Source organism: Oncorhynchus mykiss, unplaced genomic scaffold (assembly GCF_013265735.2).
Source record: "Oncorhynchus mykiss isolate Arlee unplaced genomic scaffold, USDA_OmykA_1.1 un_scaffold_308, whole genome shotgun sequence".
In the NCBI taxonomy this organism is placed as follows: Eukaryota; Metazoa; Chordata; class Actinopteri; order Salmoniformes; family Salmonidae; genus Oncorhynchus; species Oncorhynchus mykiss.
This window is the reverse complement of record NW_023493757.1, coordinates 1-19,078: the sequence shown is the minus strand read 5'-3', so window position 1 is coordinate 19,078 and position 19,078 is coordinate 1. Positions and strand designations below refer to the sequence as shown.

The 19,078-nt window shown below is 39.9% G+C and overlaps 6 non-coding genes across 6 annotated transcripts; all 6 read left to right on the top strand.

Moving 5' to 3' along the window:
- The first annotated feature begins 631 nt into the window (after window positions 1–631).
- trnal-cag lies at window positions 632–714 on the top strand. Its single transcript has one exon. It is a non-coding gene; the product is annotated as a tRNA-Leu (tRNA).
- A 7,285-nt stretch (window positions 715–7,999) lies between these two features.
- Window positions 8,000–8,082, top strand: trnal-cag. Its single transcript has one exon. It is a non-coding gene; the product is annotated as a tRNA-Leu (tRNA).
- A 2,455-nt stretch (window positions 8,083–10,537) lies between these two features.
- On the top strand, window positions 10,538–10,620 carry trnal-cag. Its single transcript has one exon. It is a non-coding gene; the product is annotated as a tRNA-Leu (tRNA).
- A 2,454-nt stretch (window positions 10,621–13,074) lies between these two features.
- trnal-cag lies at window positions 13,075–13,157 on the top strand. The gene has a single exon. It is a non-coding gene; the product is annotated as a tRNA-Leu (tRNA).
- Window positions 13,158–15,612: 2,455 nt separating this feature from the next.
- On the top strand, window positions 15,613–15,695 carry trnal-cag. The gene has a single exon. It is a non-coding gene; the product is annotated as a tRNA-Leu (tRNA).
- Window positions 15,696–18,142: 2,447 nt separating this feature from the next.
- On the top strand, window positions 18,143–18,225 carry trnal-cag. The gene has a single exon. It is a non-coding gene; the product is annotated as a tRNA-Leu (tRNA).
- Window positions 18,226–19,078: the final 853 nt, after the last annotated feature.

Below are 19,078 nucleotides of genomic sequence, written 5' to 3'. Positions count from 1 at the left end.
ATTCTGCAAAAACAGCTAGTTGATGAGAGGCTGAAAGAGAATTGCAAGAATCGCGCAATTTCACAGGCGGGCCCCAAACTGGCAAATAACAAAAATAATCTCGGAACGCAGAACTCGTCGGTCGTTGTCAGTGGATTGTATTGGCGGGAAGAACAAAAATATCGTCTGCAGGGTAATCGAAGTCGCCGCATCTAATGTCAAGTCACAGGTGAGCTGCCTTGTTAAACCCTAAAAATAAATAATAACACGATTGCGTTGACATGACCCATTAAGCCATTTGTAAGGATTTCCCCCATGTGGACCTGTTGTCACTCTTACCCTGATGGTTGCTGATATTTCCAGACACTTTTTCAGTCTTATCTGAGGAATTTTATCATTTATATCAGAATGGCCATATTCTGATGCCAGTTTAGCGCTCATTCAATGGCGATTTACTACTCTTTCCCATTGACGGCCATATTGAGGTTAAATCAATGACTGGACTTTTTAATTTATAAAAACAAATGACTATTGAAAGTGCAAGTCAGTATCGTGCATAGTTGTTCTGGTCTCTGTGGTGATTTTAGAGCGTTGTTCATATTTCTACTTTTACCGCATACACTTTAACCCGATACCCAGTTACTGTGCTGTAGTCAGGATGGCCGAGCGGTCTAAGGCGCTGCGTTCAGGTCGCAGTCTCCCATGGAGGCGTGGGTTCAAATCCCACTTCTGACAGTTTATTAGTGCCTCTCAGGAGTCATGCTGCTCAGCAGTAATAATAAGAATGATGAAATAACAACTTCACACAGTGAAATAACAATTCATAATAAACACTCTCCAATGCAGACCTACTGGAGCTGAGCAAAGATCGAGGTTAAATAAGAAAACAGCTGGACTTAATAACAAATGAATGAGGGGAACATTTTGTGTTATTGCATTATAATGAGTTACTGCATTATCTTTCAGTTGTTAAATTTCACTTTCTGTAGGCTATGCCTGTTGGCCCATTCACTCCTAACAAGCTTGTTTTCTTCTGTCAATGTTGTCGTGGCCGAGTGGTTAAGGCGATGGACTAGAAATCCATTAGGATCTTCCTGCACAGGTTCAAATCCTGCCGACAACGAAAATGCATTTTTTTGACCCCTCCGGAGGTTGAAGTTTAGTCGTGTTTCTTATACCAATCGCATCCTCTCAGATCTCCGCAAGTACATAGGGATTAGTTGTCCATTTGGGATAGGACTGCAGGCCATCTATCCCACTTCACACCTTTACACACCTGGTTATCCAGCCTTCTAGCTCTATAGGCCACAGTAGCATAGGTTACAGGTTTGTAGTCAAGCCACAGATTTCAGGTGAGATCCCATGATACACTCAACAATACAACAACACGATTCTCATGAATAACCATGAAGCCATTTGCTAAGATTTCCCCCATTTTGACATGTGGAAACCTGTTGTCACTCTTACCCTGACGGGAAGCTCCAGACACTTTTTTGGTCCTAACTGAGGCATTTTTAAATTCATGTCAAATTGGCCATATTCTGAAGACACTCTTAGGCTGCAGGGTAATCGAACTGGCCACATCTAAAGTCAAGCCACAGGTAACAGGTGAGAAACCTTGTTAAACCCTAAAAGAAAAAGAAAAAACTCGATTGCATTGAAAATAACCATTAAGTCATTCAGGTCGCAGACTCCCCTATAGGCATGGTTTGAAACCCCCTCCTGACAACTTTTTAGCGCCTGCATGTCATGCACCTTTGTAAAATCCAGTTGAAAAATAAATGACTTAAGGTAACGTAAATGACACCTAGTTAATATGAGTAGTGAATAACTATCGTATTTTTAATATTCTGCAAAAACAGCTAGTTGATGAGAGGCTGAAAGAGAATTGCAAGAATCGCGCAATTTCACAGGCGGGCCCCAAACAGGCAAATAACAAAAATAATCTCGGAACGCAGAACTCGTCGGTCGTTGTCAGTGGATTGTATTGGCGGGAAGAACAAAAATATCGTCTGCAGGGTAATCGAAGTCGCCGCATCTAATGTCAAGTCACAGGTGAGCTGCCTTGTTAAACCCTAAAAATAAATAATAACACGATTGCGTTGAAATGACCCATTAAGCCATTTGTAAGGATTTCCCCCATGTGGACCTGTTGTCACTCTTACCCTGATGGTTGCTGATATTTCCAGACACTTTTTCAGTCTTATCTGAGGAATTTTATCATTTATATCAGAATGGCCATATTCTGATGCCAGTTTAGCGCTCATTCAATGACGATTTACTACTCTTTCCCATTGAAGGCCATATTGAGGTTAAATCAATGACTGGACGTTTTAATTTATAAAAACAAATGACTATTGAAAGTGCAAGTCAGTATCGTGCATAGTTGTTCTGGTCTCTGTGGTGATTTTAGAGCGTTGTTCATATTTCTACTTTTACCGCATACACTTTAACCCGATACCCAGTTACTGTGCTGTAGTCAGGATGGCCGAGCGTTCTAAGGCGCTGCGTTCAGGTCGCAGTCTCCCATGGAGGCGTGGGTTCAAATCCCACTTCTGACAGTTTTTTAGTGCCTCTCAGGAGTCATGCTGCTCAGCAGTAATAATAAGAATGATGAAATAACAACTTCACACAGTGAAATAACAATTCATAATAAACACTCTCAAATGCAGACCTTCTGGAGCTGAGCAAAGATCAAGGTTAAATAAGAAAACAGCTGGACTTAATAACAAATGAATGAGGGGAACATTTTGTGTTATTGCATTATAATGAGTTACTGCATTATCTTTCAGTTGTTAAATTTCACTTTCTGTAGGCTATGCCTGTTGGCCCATTCACTCCTAACAAGCCTGTTTTCTTCTGTCAACGTTGTCGTGGCCGAGTCGTTAAGGCGATGGACTAGAAATCCATTAGGATCTTCCTGCGCAGGTTCAAATCCTGCCGACAATGAAAATGCATTTTTTTGACCCCTCCGGAGGTTGAAGTTTAGTCGTGTTTCTTATACCAATCGCATCCTCTCAGATCTCCGCAAGTACATAGGGATTAGTTGTCCATTTGGGATAGGACTGCAGGCCATCTATCCCACTTCACACCTTTACACACCTGGTTATCCAGCCTTCTAGCTCTATAGGCCACAGTTGCATAGGTTACAGGTTTGTAGTCAAGCCACAGATTTCAGGTGAGATCCCATGATACACTCAACAATACAACAACACGATTCTCATGAATAACCATTAAGCCATTTGCTAAGATTTCCCCCATTTTGACATGTGGAAACCTGTTGTCACTCTTACCCTGACGGGAAGCTCCAGACACTTTCTTGGTCCTATCTGAGGCATTTTTAAATTCATGTCAAATTGGCCATATTCTGAAGACACTCTTATAGTCTGCAGGGTAATCGAACTGGCCACATCTAAAGTCAAGCCACAGGTAACAGGTGAGAAACCTTGTTAAACCCTAAAAGAAAAAGAAAAAACTTGATTGCATTGAAAATAACCATTAAGTCATTCAGGTCGCAGACTCCCCTATAGGCATGGTTTGAAACCCCCTCCTGACAACTTTTTAGCGCCTGCATGTCATGCACCTTTGTAAAATCCAGTTGAAAAATAAATGACTTAAGGTAACGTAAATGACACCTAGTTAATATGAGTAGTGAATAACTATCGTATTTTTAATATTCTGCAAAAACAGCTAGTTGATGAGAGGCTGAAAGAGAATTGCAAGAATCGCGCAATTTCACAGGCGGGCCCCAAACAGGCAAATAACAAAAATAATCTCGGAACGCAGAACTCGTCGGTCGTTGTCAGTGGATTGTATTGGCGGGAAGAACAAAAATATCGTCTGCAGGGTAATCGAAGTCGCCAAATCTAATGTCAAGTCACAGGTGAGCTGCCTTGTTAAACCCTAAAAATAAATAATAACACGATTGCGTTGAAATGACCCATTAAGCCATTTGTAAGGATTTCCCCCATGTGGACCTGTTGTCACTCTTACCCTGATGGTTGCTGATATTTCCAGACACTTTTTCAGTCTTATCTGAGGAATTTTATCATTTATATCAGAATGGCCATATTCTGATGCCAGTTTAGCGCTCATTCAATGGCGATTTACTACTCTTTCCCATTGAAGGCCATATTGAGGTTAACCTGTCTACGATATTGGTTCCCAATTGGTAATCAACCCTCCCACGTTCAGCTGAAACGGTGGCGCATGGAACGCAAAAATATTCTTAAAAATATTTAACCTCCACACATTAACAAGTCCAAGTCCATAGCTCAAATGAAAGATAAACACCTTGTTCATCTAGCCAGCAAGTCAGATTTCTAAAATGTTTTACGGCGAAAACATAGCACATATATATGTAAAACCACCACCAGACACAGCTCATTTGAATAGCCAAAACATGCAATCAACAAACGCAGGATTAAAAAATAAATCGTTCACTAACCTTTTGAAAATCTTCATCAGATGACAGTAATATGACATGTTACACAGTACATTTTTTTTTTCAATAATATGCCATTTATATCCATAAATGTCCATTTACAGTGAGTTCACGTTCAGAAATTACTCAAAAATGCCCGCAGGAAATCTAGGTAGCGCGGCAAGGTAACGTAAATAGACATCATAAACTTTGACTAAATATACATGTTCTACATATAGTTAGAAAGATACACTGCTTCTTTATGCAACCGCTTTGTTAGATTTACTTTTAACGTTACAGAAATCGCACACTATTCAATATGCTGAGACGGCGCTCAGTTCCAAGCTACATTTCTACGTAATGTTGGAGTCAACAGAAACACAGATTTAAGCATAAATATTCCCTTACCTTCGATGGTCTTCGTTCAGAATGTTCTGCAAGGCTTCAGACTTACCCAATACATCGTTTGGTTTCAAGTCTTGCGTCTTTGTATTAGCTACTGCTAATAACATCAGCTGAAATGCACCCAAAACGTCCTCTGGTCCGGAAAAGTTGCGCATCAAAACTTCAAAATTACATATTATATGTCGACTAAACAGGTCAAACTAAGTGCAGAAGCAAGCTTTATGATGTTTTAGACACACAAAACAAACTTCAATTCAATCGGCCATCGTCTGCCCCTCTCTTGAGTGCTGGAACAAAGGAATGGCTGGGACCAATTCGCGCCCCTACGCACAGCCTATTTTCTCGTGGCACGCACTAATTTCACTCCCATAGGGTCAATTCTTGCGGGATTTGAACGATTCAAAGCTCTACTGAAAGAGGACATCTAGCGGAAGATATAGAAAGTCTCCCCAGAATCATAACTGGTTGGGAAGGGTGGGGGCCATGACGTCAAAGTTGCTCCAACTTTCATGGCCACAAAAACTAGTTTGGAAGAATGCCTGCCCTGTGAGTTCTGCTATACTTACAGACATAATTCCAACGGTTTTAGAATCTTTAGAGTGTTTTCTATCCAATAATAATTTTTATTTGCATATATTAGCAATTGTTGACAGATTTTTTTTTCAGTTTACTAGGGGTACCCAATCTCTCCAAAGGGGGCATATGTCTGCCATATCCTTAACAGGTTTTAAATCAATGACTGGACTTTTTAATTTGTAAAAACAAATGACTATTGAAAGTGCAAGTCAGTATCGTGCATAGTTGTTCTGGTCTCTGTGGTGATTTTAGAGCGTTGTTCATATTTCTACTTTTAACGCATACACTTTAACCCGATACCCAGTTACTGTGCTGTAGTCAGGATGGCCGAGCGGTCTAAGGCGCTGCGTTCAGGTCGCAGTCTCCCATGGAGGCATGGGTTCAAATCCCACTTCTGACAGTTTTTTAGTTCACACAGTGAAATAACAATTCATAATAAACACTCTCAAATGCAGACCCTATCTGAGGCATTTTTAAATTCATGTCAAATTGGCCATATTCTGAAGACACTCTTATAGTCTGCAGGGTAATCGAACTGGCCACATCTAAAGTCAAGCCACAGGTAACAGGTGAGAAACCTTGTTAAACCCTAAAAGAAAAAGAAAAACTCGATTGCATTGAAAATAACCATTAAGTCATTCAGGTCGCAGACTCCCCTATAGGCATGGTTTGAAACCCCCTCCTGACAACTTTTTAGCGCCTGCATGTCATGCACCTTTGTAAAATCCAGTTGAAAAATAAATGACTTAAGGTAACGTAAATGACACCTAGTTAACCTCTCTGATCTCCCAAACCCGGATCCGGTATCGTGACTACAGCCTCAAGCTCATTACCATAACGCAACGTTAACTATTCATGAAAATCGCAAATGAAATGAAATAAATATGCCATCTCGCAAGCTTAGCCTTTTGTAAACAACACTGTCATCTCAGATTTTCAAAATATGCTTCTCAACCATAGGAAAACAATCATTTGTGTAACAGTAGCTAGCAAACAAAGGATTTAGCGTTAGCATTAGCGTTAGCATCCAGCACGCAACATTTCAACAAAAACATAAAAGCCTTCAAAGAAAATAATTTACCTTTGAAGAACTTCTGATGTTTTCAATGAGGATACTCTCAGTTGGATAGCAGATGCTCAGTTTTTCCAAAAAGATTCTTTGTGTATTAGAAATAGCTCCGTTTTATACATCACATTTGGCTACCAAAAGAAAACCGAAAATTCAGTCCTCAAAACGCAAACTTTTTTCCAAATTAACTCCATAATATCGACTGAAAACATGGCAAACGTTGTTTAGAATCAATCATCAAGGTGTTTTTCACATATCTCTTCATTGATACATCGTTCTTGGACACATGCTTTCTCCCCTGAATCAAATGGTAAAGTACAAGCAGCTGGCAATTGCGCACCGAATTCCACGCAGGACACCAGGCGGACACTTGGAAAATGTAGTCTCTTATGGTCAATCTTCCAATGATATGCCTACAAATACGTCACAATGCTAATAAGACCTTGGGCGAACGACAGAAAGTGTAGGCTCATTCCTTGCGCAATCACAGCCATATAAGGAGACAATGGAAAACAGAGCTTCAGAAATTCTGCTAATTCCTGGTTGATGCATCATCTTGGTTTCGCCTGTAGAATGAGTTCTGGGGCACTTACAGACAAAATCTTTGCAGATTCTGAAACTTCAGAGTGTTTTCTTTCCAAAACTGTCAAGAATATGCATAGTCGAGCATCTTTTCGTGACAAAATATCGCGCTTAAAACGGGAACGTTTTTTATCCAAAAATGAAATAGCGCCCCTAGAGATCTAACAGGCTAATAACATCAGCTGAAATGCACCCAAAACGTCCTCTGGTCCGGAAAAGTTGCGCATCAAAACTTCAAAATTACATATTATATGTCGACTAAACAGGTCAAACTAAGTGCAGAAGCAAGCTTTATGATGTTTTAGACACACAAAACAAACTTCAATTCAATCGGCCATCGTCTGCCCCTCTCTTGAGTGCTGGAACAAAGGAATGGCTGGGACCAATTCGCGCCCCTACGCACAGCCTATTTTCTCGTGGCACGCACTAATTTCACTCCCATAGGGTCAATTCTCGCGGGATTTGAACGATTCAAAGCTCTACTGAAAGAGGACATCTAGCGGAAGAGATAGAAAGTCTCCCCAGAATCATAACTGGTTGGGAAGGGTGGGGGCCATGACGTCAAAGTTGCTCCAACTTTCATGGCCACAAAAACTAGTTTGGAAGAATGCCTGCCCTGTGAGTTCTACTATACTTACAGACATAATTCCAACGGTTATAGAATCTTTAGAGTGTTTTCTATCCAATAATAATTTTTATTTGCATATATTAGCAATTGTTGACAGATTTTTTTTTCAGTTTACTAGGGGTACCCAATCTCTCCAAAGGGGGCATATGTCTGCCATATCCTAAACAGGTTTTAAATCAATGACTGGACTTTTTAATTTGTAAAAACAAATGACTATTGAAAGTGCAAGTCAGTATCGTGCATAGTTGTTCTGGTCTCTGTGGTGATTTTAGAGCGTTGTTCATATTTCTACTTTTAACGCATACACTTTAACCCGATACCCAGTTACTGTGCTGTAGTCAGGATGGCCGAGTGGTCTAAGGCGCTGCGTTCAGGTCGCAGTCTCCCATGGAGGCGTGGGTTCAAATCCCACTTCTGACAGTTTTTTAGTTCACACAGTGAAATAACAATTCATAATAAACACTCTCAAATGCAGACCCTATCTGAGGCATTTTTAAATTCATGTCAAATTGGCCATATTCTGAAGACACTCTTATAGTCTGCAGGGTAATCGAACTGGCCACATCTAAAGTCAAGCCACAGGTAACAGGTGAGAAACCTTGTTAAACCCTAAAATAAAAATAAAAAACTTGATTGCATTGAAAATAACCATTAAGTCATTCAGGTCGCAGACTCCCCTATAGGCATGGTTGGAAACCCCCTCCTGACAACTTTTTAGCGCCTGCATGTCATGCACCTTTGTAAAATCCAGTTGAAAAATAAATGACTTAAGGTAACGTAAATGACACCTAGTTAATATGAGTAGTGAATAACTATCCTATTTTTAATATTCTGCAAAAACAGCTAGTTGATGAGAGGCTGAAAGAGAATTGCAAGAATCGCGCAATTTCACAGGCGGGCCCCAAACAGGCAAATAACAAAAATGATCTCGGAACGCAGAACTCGTCGGTCGTTGTCAGTGGATTGTATTGGCGGGAAGAACAAGAATATCGTCTGCAGGGTAATCGAAGTCGCCGCATCTAATGTCAAGTCACAGGTGAGCTGCCTTGTTAAACCCTAAAAATAAATAATAACACGATTGCGTTGAAATGACCCATTAAGCCATTTGTAAGGATTTCCCCCATGTGGACCTGTTGTCACTCTTACCCTGATGGTTGCTGATATTTCCAGACACTTTTTCAGTCTTATCTGAGGAATTTTATCATTTATATCAGAATGGCCATATTCTGATGCCAGTTTAGCGCTCATTCAATGGCGATTTACTACTCTTTCCCATTGAAGGCCATATTGAGGTTAACCTGTCTACGATATTGGTTCCCAATTGGGAATCAACCCTCCCACGTTCAGCTGAAACGGTGGCGCATGGAACGCAAAAATATTCTTACAAATATTTAACCTCCACACATTAACAAGTCCAAGTCCATAGCTCAAATGAAAGATAAACACCTTGTTCATCTAGCCAGCAAGTCAGATTTCTAAAATGTTTTACGGCGAAAACATAGCACATATATATGTAAAACCACCACCAGACACAGCTCATTTGAATAGCCAAAACATGCAATCAACAAACGCAGGATTAAAAAATAAATCGTTCACTAACCTTTTGAAAATCTTCATCAGATGACAGTAATATGACATGTTACACAGTACATTTTTTTTTTCAATAATATGCCATTTATATCCATAAATGTCCATTTACAGTGAGTTCACGTTCAGAAATTACTCAAAAATGCCCGCAGGAAATCTAGGTAGCGCGGCAAGGTAACGTAAATAGACATCATAAACTTTGACTAAATATACATGTTCTACATATAGTTAGAAAGATACACTGCTTCTTTATGCAACCGCTTTGTTAGATTTACTTTTAACGTTACAGAAATCGCACACTATTCAATATGCTGAGACGGCGCTCAGTTCCAAGCTACATTTCTACGTAATGTTGGAGTCAACAGAAACACAGATTTAAGCATAAATATTCCCTTACCTTCGATGGTCTTCGTTCAGAATGTTCTGGAAGGCTTCAGACTTACCCAATACATCGTTTGGTTTCAAGTCTTGCGTCTTTGTATTAGCTACTGCTAATAACATCAGCTGAAATGCACCCAAAACGTCCTCTGGTCCGGAAAAGTTGCGCATCAAAACTTCAAAATTACATATTATATGTCGACTAAACAGGTCAAACTAAGTGCAGAAGCAAGCTTTATGATGTTTTAGACACACAAAACAAACTTCAATTCAATCGGCCATCGTCTGCCCCTCTCTTGAGTGCTGGAACAAAGGAATGGCTGGGACCAATTCGCGCCCCTACGCACAGCCTATTTTCTCGTGGCACGCACTAATTTCACTCCCATAGGGTCAATTCTCGCGGGATTTGAACGATTCAAAGCTCTACTGAAAGAGGACATCTAGCGGAAGAGATAGAAAGTCTCCCCAGAATCATAACTGGTTGGGAAGGGTGGGGGCCATGACGTCAAAGTTGCTCCAACTTTCATGGCCACAAAAACTAGTTTGGAAGAATGCCTGCCCTGTGAGTTCTACTATACTTACAGACATAATTCCAACGGTTATAGAATCTTTAGAGTGTTTTCTATCCAATAATAATTTTTATTTGCATATATTAGCAATTGTTGACAGATTTTTTTTTTCAGTTTACTAGGGGTACCCAATCTCTCCAAAGGGGGCATATGTCTGCCATATCCTAAACAGGTTTTAAATCAATGACTGGACTTTTTAATTTGTAAAAACAAATGACTATTGAAAGTGCAAGTCAGTATCGTGCATAGTTGTTCTGGTCTCTGTGGTGATTTTAGAGCGTTGTTCATATTTCTACTTTTAACGCATACACTTTAACCCGATACCCAGTTACTGTGCTGTAGTCAGGATGGCCGAGTGGTCTAAGGCGCTGCGTTCAGGTCGCAGTCTCCCATGGAGGCGTGGGTTCAAATCCCACTTCTGACAGTTTTTTAGTTCACACAGTGAAATAACAATTCATAATAAACACTCTCAAATGCAGACCCTATCTGAGGCATTTTTAAATTCATGTCAAATTGGCCATATTCTGAAGACACTCTTATAGTCTGCAGGGTAATCGAACTGGCCACATCTAAAGTCAAGCCACAGGTAACAGGTGAGAAACCTTGTTAAACCCTAAAATAAAAATAAAAAACTTGATTGCATTGAAAATAACCATTAAGTCATTCAGGTCGCAGACTCCCCTATAGGCATGGTTGGAAACCCCCTCCTGACAACTTTTTAGCGCCTGCATGTCATGCACCTTTGTAAAATCCAGTTGAAAAATAAATGACTTAAGGTAACGTAAATGACACCTAGTTAATATGAGTAGTGAATAACTATCCTATTTTTAATATTCTGCAAAAACAGCTAGTTGATGAGAGGCTGAAAGAGAATTGCAAGAATCGCGCAATTTCACAGGCGGGCCCCAAACAGGCAAATAACAAAAATGATCTCGGAACGCAGAACTCGTCGGTCGTTGTCAGTGGATTGTATTGGCGGGAAGAACAAGAATATCGTCTGCAGGGTAATCGAAGTCGCCGCATCTAATGTCAAGTCACAGGTGAGCTGCCTTGTTAAACCCTAAAAATAAATAATAACACGATTGCGTTGAAATGACCCATTAAGCCATTTGTAAGGATTTCCCCCATGTGGACCTGTTGTCACTCTTACCCTGATGGTTGCTGATATTTCCAGACACTTTTTCAGTCTTATCTGAGGAATTTTATCATTTATATCAGAATGGCCATATTCTGATGCCAGTTTAGCGCTCATTCAATGGCGATTTACTACTCTTTCCCATTGAAGGCCATATTGAGGTTAACCTGTCTACGATATTGGTTCCCAATTGGGAATCAACCCTCCCACGTTCAGCTGAAACGGTGGCGCATGGAACGCAAAAATATTCTTACAAATATTTAACCTCCACACATTAACAAGTCCAAGTCCATAGCTCAAATGAAAGATAAACACCTTGTTCATCTAGCCAGCAAGTCAGATTTCTAAAATGTTTTACGGCGAAAACATAGCACATATATATGTAAAACCACCACCAGACACAGCTCATTTGAATAGCCAAAACATGCAATCAACAAACGCAGGATTAAAAAATAAATCGTTCACTAACCTTTTGAAAATCTTCATCAGATGACAGTAATATGACATGTTACACAGTACATTTTTTTTTTCAATAATATGCCATTTATATCCATAAATGTCCATTTACAGTGAGTTCACGTTCAGAAATTACTCAAAAATGCCCGCAGGAAATCTAGGTAGCGCGGCAAGGTAACGTAAATAGACATCATAAACTTTGACTAAATATACATGTTCTACATATAGTTAGAAAGATACACTGCTTCTTTATGCAACCGCTTTGTTAGATTTACTTTTAACGTTACAGAAATCGCACACTATTCAATATGCTGAGACGGCGCTCAGTTCCAAGCTACATTTCTACGTAATGTTGGAGTCAACAGAAACACAGATTTAAGCATAAATATTCCCTTACCTTCGATGGTCTTCGTTCAGAATGTTCTGGAAGGCTTCAGACTTACCCAATACATCGTTTGGTTTCAAGTCTTGCGTCTTTGTATTAGCTACTGCTAATAACATCAGCTGAAATGCACCCAAAACGTCCTCTGGTCCGGAAAAGTTGCGCATCAAAACTTCAAAATTACATATTATATGTCGACTAAACAGGTCAAACTAAGTGCAGAAGCAAGCTTTATGATGTTTTAGACACACAAAACAAACTTCAATTCAATCGGCCATCGTCTGCCCCTCTCTTGAGTGCTGGAACAAAGGAATGGCTGGGACCAATTCGCGCCCCTACGCACAGCCTATTTTCTCGTGGCACGCACTAATTTCACTCCCATAGGGTCAATTCTCGCGGGATTTGAACGATTCAAAGCTCTACTGAAAGAGGACATCTAGCGGAAGAGATAGAAAGTCTCCCCAGAATCATAACTGGTTGGGAAGGGTGGGGGCCATGACGTCAAAGTTGCTCCAACTTTCATGGCCACAAAAACTAGTTTGGAAGAATGCCTGCCCTGTGAGTTCTACTATACTTACAGACATAATTCCAACGGTTATAGAATCTTTAGAGTGTTTTCTATCCAATAATAATTTTTATTTGCATATATTAGCAATTGTTGACAGATTTTTTTTTCAGTTTACTAGGGGTACCCAATCTCTCCAAAGGGGGCATATGTCTGCCATATCCTAAACAGGTTTTAAATCAATGACTGGACTTTTTAATTTGTAAAAACAAATGACTATTGAAAGTGCAAGTCAGTATCGTGCATAGTTGTTCTGGTCTCTGTGGTGATTTTAGAGCGTTGTTCATATTTCTACTTTTAACGCATACACTTTAACCCGATACCCAGTTACTGTGCTGTAGTCAGGATGGCCGAGTGGTCTAAGGCGCTGCGTTCAGGTCGCAGTCTCCCATGGAGGCGTGGGTTCAAATCCCACTTCTGACAGTTTTTTAGTTCACACAGTGAAATAACAATTCATAATAAACACTCTCAAATGCAGACCCTATCTGAGGCATTTTTAAATTCATGTCAAATTGGCCATATTCTGAAGACACTCTTATAGTCTGCAGGGTAATCGAACTGGCCACATCTAAAGTCAAGCCACAGGTAACAGGTGAGAAACCTTGTTAAACCCTAAAATAAAAATAAAAAACTTGATTGCATTGAAAATAACCATTAAGTCATTCAGGTCGCAGACTCCCCTATAGGCATGGTTGGAAACCCCCTCCTGACAACTTTTTAGCGCCTGCATGTCATGCACCTTTGTAAAATCCAGTTGAAAAATAAATGACTTAAGGTAACGTAAATGACACCTAGTTAATATGAGTAGTGAATAACTATCCTATTTTTAATATTCTGCAAAAACAGCTAGTTGATGAGAGGCTGAAAGAGAATTGCAAGAATCGCGCAATTTCACAGGCGGGCCCCAAACAGGCAAATAACAAAAATGATCTCGGAACGCAGAACTCGTCGGTCGTTGTCAGTGGATTGTATTGGCGGGAAGAACAAGAATATCGTCTGCAGGGTAATCGAAGTCGCCGCATCTAATGTCAAGTCACAGGTGAGCTGCCTTGTTAAACCCTAAAAATAAATAATAACACGATTGCGTTGAAATGACCCATTAAGCCATTTGTAAGGATTTCCCCCATGTGGACCTGTTGTCACTCTTACCCTGATGGTTGCTGATATTTCCAGACACTTTTTCAGTCTTATCTGAGGAATTTTATCATTTATATCAGAATGGCCATATTCTGATGCCAGTTTAGCGCTCATTCAATGGCGATTTACTACTCTTTTCCCATTGAAGGCCATATTGAGGTTAACCTGTCTACGATATTGGTTCCCAATTGGGAATCAACCCTCCCACGTTCAGCTGAAACGGTGGCGCATGGAACGCAAAAATATTCTTACAAATATTTAACCTCCACACATTAACAAGTCCAAGTCCATAGCTCAAATGAAAGATAAACACCTTGTTCATCTAGCCAGCAAGTCAGATTTCTAAATGTTTTACGGCGAAAACATAGCACATATATATGTAAAACCACCACCAGACACAGCTCATTTGAATAGCCAAAACATGCAATCAACAAACGCAGGATTAAAAAATAAATCGTTCACTAACCTTTTGAAAATCTTCATCAGATGACAGTAATATGACATGTTACACAGTACATTTTTTTTTTCAATAATATGCCATTTATATCCATAAATGTCCATTTACAGTGAGTTCACGTTCAGAAATTACTCAAAAATGCCCGCAGGAAATCTAGGTAGCGCGGCAAGGTAACGTAAATAGACATCATAAACTTTGACTAAATATACATGTTCTACATATAGTTAGAAAGATACACTGCTTCTTTATGCAACCGCTTTGTTAGATTTACTTTTAACGTTACAGAAATCGCACACTATTCAATATGCTGAGACGGCGCTCAGTTCCAAGCTACATTTCTACGTAATGTTGGAGTCAACAGAAACACAGATTTAAGCATAAATATTCCCTTACCTTCGATGGTCTTCGTTCAGAATGTTCTGGAAGGCTTCAGACTTACCCAATACATCGTTTGGTTTCAAGTCTTGCGTCTTTGTATTAGCTACTGCTAATAACATCAGCTGAAATGCACCCAAAACGTCCTCTGGTCCGGAAAAGTTGCGCATCAAAACTTCAAAATTACATATTATATGTCGACTAAACAGGTCAAACTAAGTGCAGAAGCAAGCTTTATGATGTTTTAGACACACAAAACAAACTTCAATTCAATCGGCCATCGTCTGCCCCTCTCTTGAGTGCTGGAACAAAGGAATGGCTGGGACCAATTCGCGCCCCCTACGCACAGCCTATTTTCTCGTGGCACGCACTAATTTCACTCCCATAGGGTCAATTCTCGCGGGATTTGAACGATTCAAAGCTCTACTGAAAGAGGACATCTAGCGGAAGAGATAGAAAGTCTCCCCAGAATCATAACTGGTTGGGAAGGGTGGGGGCCATGACGTCAAAGTTGCTCCAACTTTCATGGCCACAAAAACTAGTTTGGAAGAATGCCTGCCCTGTGAGTTCTACTATACTTACAGACATAATTCCAACGGTTATAGAATCTTTAGAGTGTTTTCTATCCAATAATAATTTTTATTTGCATATATTAGCAATTGTTGACAGATTTTTTTTTCAGTTTACTAGGGGTACCCAATCTCTCCAAAGGGGGCATATGTCTGCCATATCCTAAACAGGTTTTAAATCAATGACTGGACTTTTTAATTTGTAAAAACAAATGACTATTGAAAGTGCAAGTCAGTATCGTGCATAGTTGTTCTGGTCTCTGTGGTGATTTTAGAGCGTTGTTCATATTTCTACTTTTAACGCATACACTTTAACCCGATACCCAGTTACTGTGCTGTAGTCAGGATGGCCGAGTGGTCTAAGGCGCTGCGTTCAGGTCGCAGTCTCCCATGGAGGCGTGGGTTCAAATCCCACTTCTGACAGTTTTTTAGTTCACACAGTGAAATAACAATTCATAATAAACACTCTCAAATGCAGACCCTATCTGAGGCATTTTTAAATTCATGTCAAATTGGCCATATTCTGAAGACACTCTTATAGTCTGCAGGGTAATCGAACTGGCCACATCTAAAGTCAAGCCACAGGTAACAGGTGAGAAACCTTGTTAAACCCTAAAATAAAATAAAAAACTTGATTGCATTGAAAATAACCATTAAGTCATTCAGGTCGCAGACTCCCCTATAGGCATGGTTGGAAACCCCCTCCTGACAACTTTTTAGCGCCTGCATGTCATGCACCTTTGTAAAATCCAGTTGAAAAATAAATGACTTAAGGTAACGTAAATGACACCTAGTTAATATGAGTAGTGAATAACTATCCTATTTTTAATATTCTGCAAAAACAGCTAGTTGATGAGAGGCTGAAAGAGAATTGCAAGAATCGCGCAATTTCACAGGCGGGCCCCAAACAGGCAAATAACAAAAATGATCTCGGAACGCAGAACTCGTCGGTCGTTGTCAGTGGATTGTATTGGCGGGAAGAACAAGAATATCGTCTGCAGGGTAATCGAAGTCGCCGCATCTAATGTCAAGTCACAGGTGAGCTGCCTTGTTAAACCCTAAAAATAAATAATAACACGATTGCGTTGAAATGACCCATTAAGCCATTTGTAAGGATTTCCCCCATGTGGACCTGTTGTCACTCTTACCCTGATGGTTGCTGATATTTCCAGACACTTTTTCAGTCTTATCTGAGGAATTTTATCATTTATATCAGAATGGCCATATTCTGATGCCAGTTTAGCGCTCATTCAATGGCGATTTACTACTCTTTCCCATTGAAGGCCATATTGAGGTTAACCTGTCTACGATATTGGTTCCCAATTGGGAATCAACCCTCCCACGTTCAGCTGAAACGGTGGCGCATGGAACGCAAAAATATTCTTACAAATATTTAACCTCCACACATTAACAAGTCCAAGTCCATAGCTCAAATGAAAGATAAACACCTTGTTCATCTAGCCAGCAAGTCAGATTTCTAAAATGTTTTACGGCGAAAACATAGCACATATATATGTAAAACCACCACCAGACACAGCTCATTTGAATAGCCAAAACATGCAATCAACAAACGCAGGATTAAAAATAAATCGTTCACTAACCTTTTGAAAATCTTCATCAGATGACAGTAATATGACATGTTACACAGTACATTTTTTTTTTCAATAATATGCCATTTATATCCATAAATGTCCATTTACAGTGAGTTCACGTTCAGAAATTACTCAAAAATGCCCGCAGGAAATCTAGGTAGCGCGGCAAGGTAACGTAAATAGACATCATAAACTTTGACTAAATATACATGTTCTACATATAGTTAGAAAGATACACTGCTTCTTATGCAACCGCTTTGTTAGATTTACTTTTAACGTTACAGAAATCGCACACTATTCAATATGCTGAGACGGCGCTCAGTTCCAAGCTACATTTCTACGTAATGTTGGAGTCAACAGAAACACAGATTTAAGCATAAATATTCCCTTACCTTCGATGGTCTTCGTTCAGAATGTTCTGGAAGGCTTCAGACTTACCCAATACATCGTTTGGTTTCAAGTCTTGCGTCTTTGTATTAGCTACTGCTAATAACATCAGCTGAAATGCACCCAAACGTCCTCTGGTCCGGAAAAGTTGCGCATCAAAACTTCAAAATTACATATTATATGTCGACTAAACAGGTCAAACTAAGTGCAGAAGCAAGCTTTATGATGTTTAGACACACAAAACAAACTTCAATTCAATCGGCCATCGTCTGCCCCTCTCTTGAGTGCTGGAACAAAGGAATGGCTGGGACCAATTCGCGCCCCTACGCACAGCCTATTTTCTCGTGGCACGCACTAATTTCACTCCCATAGGGTCAATTCTCGCGGGATTTGAACGATTCAAAGCTCTACTGAAAGAGGACATCTAGCGGAAGAGATAGAAAGTCTCCCCAGAATCATAACTGGTTGGGAAGGGTGGGGGCCATGACGTCAAAGTTGCTCCAACTTCATGGCCACAAAAACTAGTTTGGAAGAATGCCTGCCCTGTGAGTTCTACTATACTTACAGACATAATTCCAACGGTTATAGAATCTTTAGAGTGTTTTCTATCCAATAATAATTTTATTTGCATATATTAGCAATTGTTGACAGATTTTTTTTTCAGTTTACTAGGGGTACCCAATCTCTCCAAAGGGGGCATATGTCTGCCATATCCTAAACAGGTTTTAAATCAATGACTGGACTTTTTAATTTGTAAAAACAAATGACTATTGAAAGTGCAAGTCAGTATCGTGCATAGTTGTTCTGGTCTCTGTGGTGATTTTAGAGCGTTGTTCATATTTCTACTTTTAACGCATACACTTTAACCCGATACCCAGTTACTGTGCTGTAGTCAGGATGGCCGAGTGGTCTAAGGCGCTGCGTTCAGGTCGCAGTCTCCCATGGAGGCGTGGGTTCAAATCCCACTTCTGACAGTTTTTTAGTTCACACAGTGAAATAACAATTCATAATAAACACTCTCAAATGCAGACCCTATCTGAGGCATTTTTAAATTCATGTCAAATTGGCCATATTCTGAAGACACTCTTATAGTCTGCAGGGTAATCGAACTGGCCACATCTAAAGTCAAGCCACAGGTAACAGGTGAGAAACCTTGTTAAACCCTAAAATAAAATAAAAAAACTTGATTGCATTGAAAATAACCATTAAGTCATTCAGGTCGCAGACTCCCCTATAGGCATGGTTGGAAACCCCCTCCTGACAACTTTTTAGCGCCTGCATGTCATGCACCTTTGTAAAATCCAGGTTGAAAAATAAATGACTTAAGGTAACGTAAATGACACCTAGTTAATATGAGTAGTGAATAAACTATCCTATTTTTAATATTCTGCAAAAACAGCTAGTTGATGAGAGGCTGAAAGAGAATTGCAAGAATCGCGCAATTTCACAGGCGGGCCCCAAACAGGCAAATAACAAAAATGAATCTCGGAACGCAGAACTCGTCGGTCGTTGTCAGTGGATTGTATTGGCGGGAAGAACAAGAATATCGTCTGCAGGGTAATCGAAGTCGCCGCATCTAATGTCAAGTCACAGGTGAGCTGCCTTGTTAAACCCTAAAATAAATAATAACACGATTGCGTTGAAAGGACCCATTAAGCCATTTGTAAGGATTTCCCCCATGTGGACCTGTTGTCACTCTTACCCTGATGGTTGCTGATATTTCCAGACACTTTTTCAGTCTTATCTGAGGAATTTTATCATTTATATCAGAATGGCCATATTCTGATGCCAGTTTAGCGCTCATTTCAATGGCGATTTACTACTCTT